A 12,849-nucleotide genomic window follows, 5' to 3' on the forward strand; every position below is an offset into this window, starting at 1 on the left:
CAGTCTGTCATTGAAGTCTTTTTTCCCCTCTGACTCCAGTTCAAGGTTTGAGCCTCCTTTGTCAAAGACTTACAAAACTCTCAAGCTTATTGATATACTGTACGGCTTTCTGAACTAATTCACAGGAATACAAAACAGACTTAACCCATAGTCTGTTTGCCCCACTATATCTAAGGAAAAAGATAAATAAAAAACATCTTCCTTAGATGTTTCATTAACCCTTAGTCTGCCAGCTGTCCACAAGACAGACCACTTAGAGGCTGTAGTCTCCACCTGTTCATTTCCTCCCTTCTCTGAACCTTGAACTCTATCTCTCTTTTTTTTTTTTTTTTTAAATTACGGATTGAACCCAGGGGTGCTTAACCATTGGGCCATATCCCCAACTCATTTTATCTATCTGTCTTGAGGGTCTCACCATGTTGTTGAGGCGGCTTTGAACTTGGATCCTCCTCCCTCAACCTCCTAATATGCTGGGATTATAAGTAGGCGCCACCATGCCCAGCCTCCTCTGAAATCTTGAAGCATTCAATGCAGGGCAAAATGCGACACTCTTTTTCCCAAAGAAGCTGTATGGTGTGTCCTGGAACAATAAGAGAGACTGCTTCTGCCTGAATGGTCAGTTGATGTATGGAAATGCACAGCAGTGTACTGGAATATACTGGGAACCACCTTTAGGGAATCCTGAAGCCGACAGAAGATTACAGAACCACTGAAAGTGTTTAAGAGATGTGGCACAATGGGAATAGCTCAGCTGGTGTGTTCCATTAGATGGGAAAACAGAAAGAGGGCCATTTAGGGGATAATGTGATAAACTCCAAGAGGAAATAATAAAGATGTGGACTAAACTGCTTTTGTTAGAACAGATTAGGGCTGGATGTGGTGGTGCACTCTTATGCTCCAGAAGGCAGAGAAAGGAAGATCACGAGTTGTAGGATAGCTTGAGCAATTTAGCAAGAGCTTGTCTCAAAATAAAAACTAAACAGGACTGGGAATGTAACTCACTGTTAAAGTACCCCTTTGTGCATTCCCCAGCACCAAAACAAAAAAACAGAAACAAAAACAGATTAAAGTCTTGTGTTGAATGTCAGATTGGCAAGATTTGTGCCCTGATTGCCATAGAAGAGGAGATCCTGAAGGGTGAGCAGTTTTAGAAGACGTTCAGTCCCAAAATATGTATGTTCACATGGAACTGATCATTCAAGCCACAAAACTAATTTGTCAAGGAATTGACATTTTTAGAAATTTAAAACTTTGGGGTAAGGTGGGGGCATAGCTCAAGGTTAGAATGCTTACTTACAATTCACAAGGCCCTGGGTTTGAGTCCTAGTACCAAAAAAATAATATAACCCTTAATTAAATAAAAAACATAAAACACATTTTGGGGGCTGGGGTTGTAACTCAGTGGTAGAGCACTTGCCTTACATGTGTAAGGATCTGGATTTGATCCTCTAAACAAATAACGGTATTATAGGGCTGGGGTTGTGGCTCAGTGGTAGAGTTCTTATCTCACATGTGTGAGGCACTGGGTTCAATTCTTAGCACCACCTATAAATAAATGAATAAAATAAAGGTCCATCAACAACTAAAAAATATATTTTTAAAGAAAAGGTATTGTGTCCATCTACAACTAAAAATATTTAAAAACAAAAAAATTTGGGGGATAATTGGGGAATATGCATTTAATATTAAGTGATAGTAAAAATGTTAATGTTTTTGGGCTGGGGTTGTGGCTCAGTGGTAGAGTGCTCGCCTAGCATAGGCAAGGCCTTGGGTTCGATCCTCAGCACCACATTCAAATAAATAAATTAATTAATTAAAGATATTGTATCTAACTACAACTAAAAAATAAGTATTTAAAAAAGTGATAATGATATTATAGTTATGTAATAAAGTATTTATGGGTGAAATACTAGCATGTAAGGGAACAAGCTCTTTTTTTTTTTTTTTTAAGAGAGTGGGACAGAGAGAGAGAATTTTTCAATATTTATTTATTTATTTATTTTCAACATCTTTGTATGTGGTGCTGAGGATCGAACCCGGGCCGCACGCATGCCAGACGAGTGCGCTACCACTTGAGCTACATCCCCAGCCCCGGGAACAAGCTCTTTACCAACTGAGCTGCACATCTAGCTCTTATTTGTCTGGGGTTTTTTTTGTTTTGTTTTCTTCTGGTACTGGGCATTAAAGCCAGTGGTGGTTCTCCACTGAACTACATCCCCAGTCCTTTTTATTTTTTGAGACAGGGTCTCTCTAAGTTGCTGAGACTGGCCTGCAACATGTGATCCTTTTGTCTCAGCCTCCTGAGTTGCTGGGGTTATAGGCATGCACCACCACATCCAACCCCTATTTGTCTCATGAAATTAGGAAAAGTCTCCCTCTTTCTTTGTTTCTTTCTCTTTTAAATTAACATTTGTTGTTTTTATTTTTGCCCTGCTGGGGATTAAACCCAGGTCCTCAAGCAGGCTAGGTAAGCACTCTACTATTTACTGAGCTACACCTGTAGCCAACCATTGAGATTTTGAAGAGATCAAATTAGGTGGTGTGCCAAATAGCCCACATTCTGGATTTATCTGGTTGTTTCATCATGATGTCTACTGTTCCTTTATTTTCTTTAAACTGAAAGTTCAGTCTAAATGCTTGACTAACTTTGAATTTAACATTTTTGGCAAGAATATTTCATAGGTAGTATTGTGTACAATGTCAGATTGGTCCTCTGTTAGTGAATTAAGTTTAATCAACTAGTTAAAATCATAAGCATGAGTGTTTTTAAATTCAAATGTGATTTATAAGAATGTCCCTCTAGCACACCTGTAATCCCAGCTACTTGGGAGTCTGAGGCAGAATTTCGAGTTCAGGGCCAACTTCAACAATTTAATGAGACCCTGTCTCAAAGTAAAAACTAATGTAGCTCAGTGTAGAGGGGCCTGGGTTCCATTCCCAGTCTTGCAAAAGAAAAAAAAAAAAAAAGATTGCCCCTCTATTTCAGTGATTGTTAACTTGGCGCACAGTCTTTTCCTAGCACTAAAACCATTTGAGAGGAAAAGTAACTATCTTGAACAAGTATTTCAACCTCACTCTTCAAAATAAAAAATCAGACAGGTGTGGTGGTACATGTCTGTAATCCCAATGACTTGCATGTCTGAAGCAGGATGATCATAAATTTGAGGCCAGCTTTAGCAATTAGCAAGACCCTGTCTCAAAGTAGAAAGAATTGGGGTTGTAACTCAGTGGTAAAGTGCCCTTGGGTTCAATCTGTACCAATAAATAAATAAACATAAAAAAACAGAAGCAATAAAACTGATGGTATCAGTCCTGGTAGATAGCAGAATAAAAATAACTGGAGGGCTGGGCATGTGGCTCAAGAGGTAGCGCTATCGCCTGTCATGCGTGCGGCCCACGTTCGATCCTCAGCACCACATACAAAGAAAGATGTTGTGTCCGCCAATAGCTAAATAAATAAATAAATAAAAATAACGAGATTTTGTTGAATTCAGATGTCTCTGATGAGAGAAACATAAGTGTCAAAGTGAGGACAGGGGTTGGAGTTGTAGCTCAGAGGTACAGTGCTTGCCCCCGATGTGTGAGGCACTGGGTTCGATTCCCAGCACCACATATAAATAAGCAAATAAAGGTCCATCAATAACTAAAAAATATTTTTTAAAAATAAAGAGGACATAAGATCATCAGAAAGCGGGAGGTAAATGAAAGTGAAGGAAACTCTATCCTCAAGGGGGAAAAATTGTGGTTGTTTTTTTATAATGGGGATTAAACCCAGGGGCACTTAACCACTGAGCCACATTCCCAGCCTCTTTTTTTTTTTTTTTTTTTTTTTTTAATTGTAATTTTAAGAAAGGGACTTGCTAAGTTGTTGAGGCTGTTTTTGAATTTGCAGTCCTCCTGCCTCAGCCTCCATGCCTGGCCAGTTTGTGGCAAAATGCCATAAAATATGATTCATGGATGTGGGTGCCTTTGATAAGTTACTTCTTATTTGTAAAACCAAGTATCAGGACAGTTTAAAAACTGTTTCCTGGGGCTGGGAATGTTGCTCAAGCGGTAGGGCGCTCGCCTGGCATGCGTGTGGCCCTGGTTCGATCCTCAGCACCACATACAAAGATGTTGTGTCCACCAAAAACTTAGAAAAAAAAGATAATAATAAATATTAAGTTCATAAAAAAAAATCCTGTTTCCTAAAAGGTCCTAGAGCAGCTACATATGCCTTTCTGAAATTAAATTTTGTCTTTAAATTTAAAAATTTAACCAAGCAATACCTGAGCATATTGTTGAAGGGAAAGAACTCTACCCTCAGCCTATGAAACCTGTGTTAGCATTTTTTCCCGTGCCTTCAAGAGATAGGAAGAAATATATGCTTTGAAACGAATCGCCTTGCTTATGTACATAAGAGATTTTCACGTGAAGCCTAACAAGGTATCATCCTAGGTACCCTCGGCAGTTCACAATGTAATTGCAGAGAGAAATTAACTAGTCAAAATCTCAAGGCTTGACGAATGGCTTGAAAATCTGCGGTGCCTGTAGCCTCTCCAGTGCCTATAACCCAGCCTGGGCAGGATGAACTCTCCAGGACCACGTTAACGTCGGAGGCTGCCATGGCCAGAGCAGTGGCTAGGACTCAGCAGGTGATGGCCCGGACCCCGCGTTCAGGCGCCCCTAGTGACGTCAGACGGCGCGACTCCCGCGATGCTCTGCGCGGCATCGTAGCGCGGGCTCCTAGTGCGGAGCGATCTGGGTGACACTTAGTGCTGTGGGTGCTCTCGTAAGCGGTGGCCTGGGGCTTCTGGATTCCACCTACACGGGAGGCCCCTCGAAACCGGCCACGTCACTGGCCTAGGATCACCCGCTGATAGCGGCATTGCCGGGGTGACTCCGATCCCGGGCTCCCTTTCTGTCTTAACAGAGGAGGTTGTAGACGCCGCCAGCTGCAGCTGGGGGGCTTACGCAGCTGTGGAGATTTCCACCTGCCCCTGAGGAGGCCTTGGCGACCACTGCCATTCTCCCTGACTTCGACTCCCTTCCCTGCTAGTCTGCTGAACTGCAAGTGACCGTGTTTACAAAACTGAAATAAGTTGAAAGGCTAAGAGTTGGCGGAAGCTGATGCCCCCGAAGGTTAAGGGTAGAGGTCTGGGCTGGCCCGAGCGTGGAGTGTGTGTAAATTAGCCCGGGACCCCAGCCCTTGTCGTGGGTCTCCTCTCCCTCCTGAGAAACCCAGAGGATTTGAATTAGAAATCGAGGTTCTCTGCTTTCTAATTGCATTAATGAAGGCACAGCCCAGGACTGTAGGAGGTAGAACAAACACAGGCAGTGTTCATGGTGCTAGTTGTTGACCAATGCCTCCACACTTCTTACAGTGACTCAGGAGAAACCCCTAGAGTCTTGAAAAGGCACATATCCATCACTTGCCAAAATTTTGTTATCCTTCTTCCTCCTCCACTTCCATTGTCACTTTGGGTTGGTTTCTACTATTGTGGGTTAGTTTGCAATTTCTAGAGTTTTATATAAATGGAACCATGCAGTGTGTTCTTTTTTTGCTTCTTTCAGCATAATTATTTTGAAATTAATTTATATTAATAATTAGCTCCCTTTTATTGTTGATTGTATGGGCATATCTGTTTTATGTCCTTCATTCTCTTAATCCAATAGTTGTTGAAGGATGTTCTTTTCCAGATTGAAGCTATAAAATTATGTAAAAGTCTTTGTTCATGTGTGCATATGCAGTCGTATTTCTTGGAATGTTGGATCACATTATAGGTGTATGCTTGTACTTTTTTTTTTTTTTCCTTTGAGATGGGGTCTCCCTATGTTGCTCACGCTGGTCTTGAATTCCTAGATTCAAGTGATCCCTCTGCCTCAGCCTCCTGTAACTGGGACTATAGGCATACACCATAGTGCTTGGATGTTTTAAGTTTTTATTAAGAGACTATTAAACTGGGTGGGGCTGGGGATGTAGCTCAGTGGTAAAGGACTTGCCTAGTGTGCCCAATCCAGGTTGGTACCCAGAAGGACCAAAACCAAAAACAACTGAACAGTTTCCAAAGTGGTCCTACAATTTTTTTTTTTTTCATTTCCACTAGCAGAATAAGAATTCTAATTGTTTCTCATTGTTACCAGCAAACAACTTCTCAAACCCTAAGAAACAATCTTTTTGGCTAACCAGTGTTCTGTTCCAGAGTTTATATTCATCAACATCTGACATCCTGGACCTCTGCTGCTACTTGGAAACCAGATACAAAATGGAACGGTCCGGGCTGGGGATGTGGCTCAAGCGGTAGCGCGCTCGCCTGGCATGCGTGTGGCCCAGGTTCGATCCTTAGCACCACATACAAACAAAGATGTTGTGTCCGCAGAGAACTAAAAAATAAATATTAAAAAATTCTCTCTCTCTCTCTCTCTCTCTCTCACCTCTCTCTTAAAAAAAAAAAAAAAAAAAAAAATGGAATGGGCAAAATCAGTTCCAGCCATGAGGGGTTGCCTGTGAACCTGCTGTACATCCCCAGATTTATTACCATCTCATTGTAGTGTAGGGCCCTAATAAATTCCCCTCTATTATCTCTATTTTGGTCTGTTCTTTTTTTTTTTTTTTTTTTTTTAATGTTTATTTTGCTGCAATCTTCTCCAAGGTCCCCCATAATCCCTGCCCTTTGGGTGCTTAGGATCCTAGAACCACCCCCCAACCGTGTCGGTGACTCGGGACCTCCCACCTCTTTTCCTGCCCTCCCTTGGGTGGGTGTGAGCTCGGTCCCTGCAGGGGGCTCCTGCACTCAGATTCACCCCTGACCTGTTTCTACTCCCCTCCTTCGCGTTCCACCCCGTCTTCCCTCCAGCCCTCTGTTCTTGTTTCACTGCTGTGTGGACGGCCCTTCCTCTAGGTTTCACCCTGGAGGGGGCGCACCATTTTGCAAGCCTAACCACCCCTCCGCCTGCCCACCACCTCTGAGCTGCCCTGTTCCCCTCTCAAACGCCTTGTGCTCTCCAACTGAGTTTGTTTTATCCTCATCTGGTTGCAGCCTTCCTACTTTTTAAAAAAATATTTATTTTTTAATTGGACACAACGTTTTTATATTTATGTGGTGCTGAGGATCGAACCCAGTGCGATCAATGGTGTGGTCGGTTCACACCAACAAAACCTGTGTTTTGCAGGGCTGGTCTCGGTTGGTTTATGGGCATTTTCATCTGGTTCTTAGGGTTAGGGTTGTCTGCGCCCTGCCTGTAGCTCTGCTCAGGCCAGTAGCTGGGCCAGGCTGGCCGGCTCCCTTGGGTCTCTTTTTGGCCTTTGGGGCCTCCTTTCTCCGCACCCCCATTCCAGTTTCCCCTCTTCCTTGAGGCCTACCCTCTATATCTATCTATTTTGGTCTGTTCTGCTTCTCACCCAGGTTGAAACTGGTTGATATAAGGATCAAAAGAAAGGGGCCCTTTATTTCCAGAATGGACCCAACCCTCATCCCAGAAGTCATGAATAATAGTACTCCTTAACTGAAATCTGCCCCACCCCCTGTTTTTTCTTTTTGCAGGCTGAGATTGAACCTAGGGCCTCATAAATATCAGGCAGTTTTTACCACTATATCCCCAGTCCCCCAACTTTTGATCTTGAAAAGGCTTTTTATTTTATTTTCATTTTAAGCTTCCTCACCCAGCCCTTTAAATTTTTCATTTGGAAACAGGGTAATCACTAAATTATCTAGGCTGTCTGGGCATGGTGGTGCAATTTGTGAGGCTGAGACAGAAGAATCCTTAGTTTGAGGCCAGCCTCAGCAGTTGAGCAAGTCCTTGTCAAAAATAAGAAAAAAATATCTAGATGACTGGCTTAGAACTCCTACCTCAGTCTCCCAAGTGCCCAGGATTATAGCATATGCCACTATGCCTGGTTTTGGTATTAAGTTTTTATTTTTAAAAAATATTTTTATTTGTAGATGAACATAATACCTTTACGTTGTTTATTTAGTTTTCTTATGTGGTGCTGGGGATCGAACCCAGTGCCTCAGCGTGCCAGGCAAGCACTCTACCACTGAACCAGAACCCCAGCTTTTATTTTGAAATAGTTTGTGGCAGAGTTGCTGAGGTTGACAGTCATTCTTTTTCCGTCTCCTGAACTGCTGGGATTTACAGGTATGTGCCACCATAGCCAGCTCCCTCTTACTGTGGTGCTGGGGATTGAACCCCAGGCTTTATGCATGTGAAGCATGCACTCTACTAACTGAGCTATATCCCCAGCCCTCCCTCTTCATCTTAAAAGGACCCTAATCCTTTGTTTGGTTGAGGAGCTCATCTTGGAGTTTTATCCTGGCTTCTCTTTATTCTTTTGGCAGAAGAATAAACTTTCCTTTGCTGTATAATTAGCCCTCAGCTTTGTTTTTGGTTCCAAGATTCCAACAAAGAAAGAAACACCGTGGGTACAAAATTAGTAAAATAACAACATTAGTCTTTCTAGTTTTAGTCATTCTAGTGGGTAAACTCACTGTGGTTTTAATTTACATTTCTCTAAGGATGTAGTATTGAGCTCCTTTTCATGTGCACTGGATATATTTGCAGTTTGAGGGTAGAGTGAATAAGATTTATGGATAGATCAGATAGGTTATGTGAAAGGAGTCTAGAATGACTGAACTCTTGCCAATCAATGAAAATTTTCTAATCTTCCTCCTCCCTGTCATACATTCCTTGTTCCTTGTGCCATCCTTTCTATTTTTTTCCCCCTTAGGTACCAGGGATTGAACTCAGGTGTGCTTGCTTAGCTACTGAGCCATATCCCCAACCCATTTTATTATTTTATTTTGAGACAGGGTTTGCTAAGTTTCTTAGGGCCTCACTCAATTGTGGAGGCTGGCTTTGAACTTGTGATCCTCCTGCCTGAACCTCCTGAGCCTCTGGGATTATAGGTGTGTGCCACTGTGCCTGGCTTCTTTGTATTGTTTTCTACATTGTTCACCTTATAGATTCCTAAATCACCCAGCTCTGAAGAGCCTTCAGTGACCCACTTAAGTGCGAGTGTGGGCACTCAAACCCTTGCAATTTATCTTTATCTCAGAGCTCTTTTTCTGCTTATTCATTGTCTCCACTACCAATTGATGAGTTTTGGAAGCATATGGATGTTTGGATTGACTCCTGACTAGCCTCCGGCTTCCATTCTCAGTCTTTTTAGCATTTTTTCACAGAATACACCAAATTTATTTACATTTCAGATTGTTATTTTCAAAATATGATTGCTTTGCTTCCGACTACCAGCCCATTAGTTGTGTGATCAGGGTAATTTACTTCATAACTTTTGTGTCTTATTAGTTTTCTTATCTTTAAAATTTGGCTGCCTCTGGGTGCCGTGACACACACTTGTAATTCCAGCGGTTCGGGAGGCTGAGACAGGAGCATCATGAGTTCAAAGCCAGCCTTAGCAACATCCAGGTGCTAAACAACTCAGTGAGACACTGTCTCTAAATAAAATACAAAATACAGCTGGTGATGTGGCTCAGTGGTTGAGTACTCCTGAGTTCAATCCCTGGTATCAAAAAAAAAAAAAAAAAAAAAGTGACTGCCATTTTAGCTTAGTGGTAGAGAGCTAGCCTGGCTTCTAGGAGAGCCAGGGTTTAATCTCCACAATTGCAAAGAAAAGAAAAGAAAAGAAACGTAATTCAGTGAATAGAGAAAACTCCAGGCAGAAGATCAGGTGATCCTACTTATCATTTACCAGTCAGTGTTTGTCCCCCACCCCCCCTTCTCCAGCCTGTGCAGGGACAGGCTCTGAGTCTGGAGTCTGGGGTGGGGCAGATTATGGAATGAGAATGTAGTTGGGGTGTCCCTATCTAAGGAGGGCTCGTGTAGGAAATGTTTCCCAGCAGAGTTCAGAATGTATGTTATCTCTCCTGAGTCTAGGGACCACTCCCAGGTGTGGCTGCACCAAGGATGCTGGAGTATTCCTAGGGTGTGTCTGTAGGCAAGATGATAACTGGAGAGGACAAACTTGTGGAGGTCACCAGATTTCATCTGGTATACCTGCCTGATTTAAGGCACTGATTCCCAGACTGCCCTGGCTCTAGTGTATAGGCCCCAGTTTCGGATTCCAGATGGACTTCTGCATCTGCTCCCTCCCTGCCTCTGTCTTGGGCAAATATCTTCCCCAAACTGCCAGGTCCTGCCTTTTCTGAAATGGGATTAATAATCTATGAGAGTGTGTACTGCATGCAAAGCGCTTCCTGGACCTCAAAAAGACAAAATGTGAGGGCAGCTGAAGTCAGAATAATAATGCCTAGCAACAAAAACTGGGTTAGTTCAGAGATAGTGCGTGTGCTTAGCATGCAGGAGGTCCTGGACTCAATCCTAGCACTCCCCCTGCAAAAAAGCTGATAGTAATAATAGTACTTATGTGCCAGACTGTTCCCTCTGCTTTATACATATTTATTTAATTTGATAAGAACCCTACAAAGTATATACTAGTGTAAATATTAACAGCATGATGTTGGGATTCAGGACACACAACCCTTAAACATGACTGTAAGAGACCAGAATGTGTCACCCCAAAATATATAGTGCTTGGGCATATTTTGAACTGGTTATTTTGATAGACTGTAGACACCGGGAATAGCTCTGGAAAAACTATCCTTTTGAAAAAGAAATTTACATCTATAAAGAAAGTCTACATTAGTAAAGTTTCTGTATTAGGAAGAGGGTTGCTCCTGATAAATTTTATTATCTGAGATTTTTATCTGCATCACAAGAAAATCTTTGTTCACTGTATAATTCCTTTCCTCACCCTTCAGTGACTGTCTCATTGCCCACCCCTCTTTATAGCTTTGGAAGCTTCAATTATGTAACACTTCTTCATATGACTCCTCCATTATTTATTGTGACTTCTGTGCATATGTAAGTAATTAAATGTTTTTTCTCCTGTTAATCTGTTTTATATAAATTTAATTTGTAGCCCAGGCAAAGAAGGCAGAGAGGCTGAGAATGGTGGAGCAGTCCTATAATCCCAGTGATTGGAAGGCTGAGGCAGGAGGATTACAAGTTAAAGATCAGCCTCAACTATTTAGCAAGGGTCTAAGCATCTTAGTGAGACCTTGTCTCAGAAAATTTTTAAAAAGGGCTGGGGATGTGGCTCAGTGGTTAAGCACCTCTGGGTTCAATTCCCAGTACAAAAAAAAAAAAAAGAGCCAGAAGGGCAGCAGAGGGAGGCTATTTTTTCCTACTATAGACTCTAGAACTAGACAGCCCAGGTTTGGGGAATCTGCCTCAGTTTTCTATGCCAAAGAGAAAAATACTAGGGTTGTTATGAGGATTAAATTAATTAAAATTTATACACAAAACAGTGACTAGTACAGAGTAAAATAAATAAAAGATTTTATTTATTTTATGAGGAACCCAAGGCACAGGGGATTTAGGTAATTTGCTTTAGATAACAACTCATTGCCTGGTGTAGTGGTGCATGCAAACACTTGTAATCCCTGCCACAATGGGGGCTGAGGCAGGAGGACCCCAAGTTCCAAGCCAGCAGTTTAAGCAAAGCTCTAAGTAAATAATTGAGACCCTATCTCAAAAAAATTAAAAAAAAGGGGACTGGGGTTGTAGCTTGGTGGAGCACTTGCCTAGCATGTGTGAGGCACTGGGTTCTATACTCAGCACCACTTATAAATAAAGGTCCATTGACAACTAAAAAAATATTTCAAATAAATAAAAAAGGGCTGGGGATGGAGCTCAGTGGTAAAGCAGCCCTGAATTCAATCTCCAGTGCCAAACAAACAAAACCACAAAAAATCCAACCTAATAACAATGAGTGGTAGGCTGGAACTTAAACCCCAGCAAGTCTGGCTGCTGAGCTTAACCGGGGGGGGGGGGGGGGGGGGGGGGGGGGGGGGGGGGGGGGGGGGGGGGATGTCCATTTGCATTACTTCATGAGGCTCCAGAGTGGGTGGAAGGAATTAAATGACATGGAAACTTCTAGCTCTTAAGTCTTCCATCTCCTGTGGTAAATGAAGTTTGCAGAGGCTAGCTGAACCGTACCCACGTGGCCAACAGTTTCTGGAAGACTCTGAGGCCTAAGCCCCACTAAAAGGCTCAAGTTTGCCACATTTGCCCCAGACTCCTTTCTCAAAGTTCATTTCCAGTTCCCTCCCACTCCTCCCAGGGTGACACTTAGATATTTGGTTAGTGACAACCTAAAATGAAAAGTTATTGCTGAACTTCTAGAAATTTGTTAAGTGCAAGATAAACTGAATTTAAAAGTCAAAAAAACCCTTTAAGCAGTACAGGGGTGGGGGGATGGGGGGCTTCCTGTATCAGGTATTGTAATGGCTTCTGGGATGAATTGAGAGGCTGTTTGAAACGCCTTTCCCTATGATCCTAGCTTGAAGGGGGAAATGCATAAGTCAACAAACAGATGGTGGGCAGAGGACCCCTGGGATAAGTAGGAAATAGTCTGATGGGAGGGGAAGGGAGTTCCAATTCAAATAATGGCCCAGGCAAATGCAGAGGCCAGGCCAGTTCCCTTGGCCAGGTCCTGTGTGGTCATCTGGTGGAACCCTATAAGCCCTGGTAGGGAGTAAGGAATTTACCCTAAGGTGACACAGGGAGAGAAGAGAAATTTAAGGTCTGGAGACATTTCGTTTGCATTTTAGGAGGGAGGCTCTGAGTCTGAACAATAAGCAGGTCTGAGGACCCAGTCGGTCAGGTAGGTAAAGCACCAGTTAAGGTGGGGTGAGAGCTGTAGGGACAGAGGAGTGGCTTAGCCTACTGATTTTGCCTAGGTGGTTTTTCCAGCCTGACTCTCCCATCCTCATGCCTCATTGCCTTCCCTCAGTTTTTGCTACGTGGGCTGTTCCTTTGCCTCCCAGGATCCGCACGTGGCCTGAATCT

Source organism: Callospermophilus lateralis, chromosome 3 (genome assembly GCF_048772815.1).
Source record: "Callospermophilus lateralis isolate mCalLat2 chromosome 3, mCalLat2.hap1, whole genome shotgun sequence".
In the NCBI taxonomy this organism is placed as follows: domain Eukaryota; kingdom Metazoa; phylum Chordata; class Mammalia; order Rodentia; family Sciuridae; genus Callospermophilus; species Callospermophilus lateralis.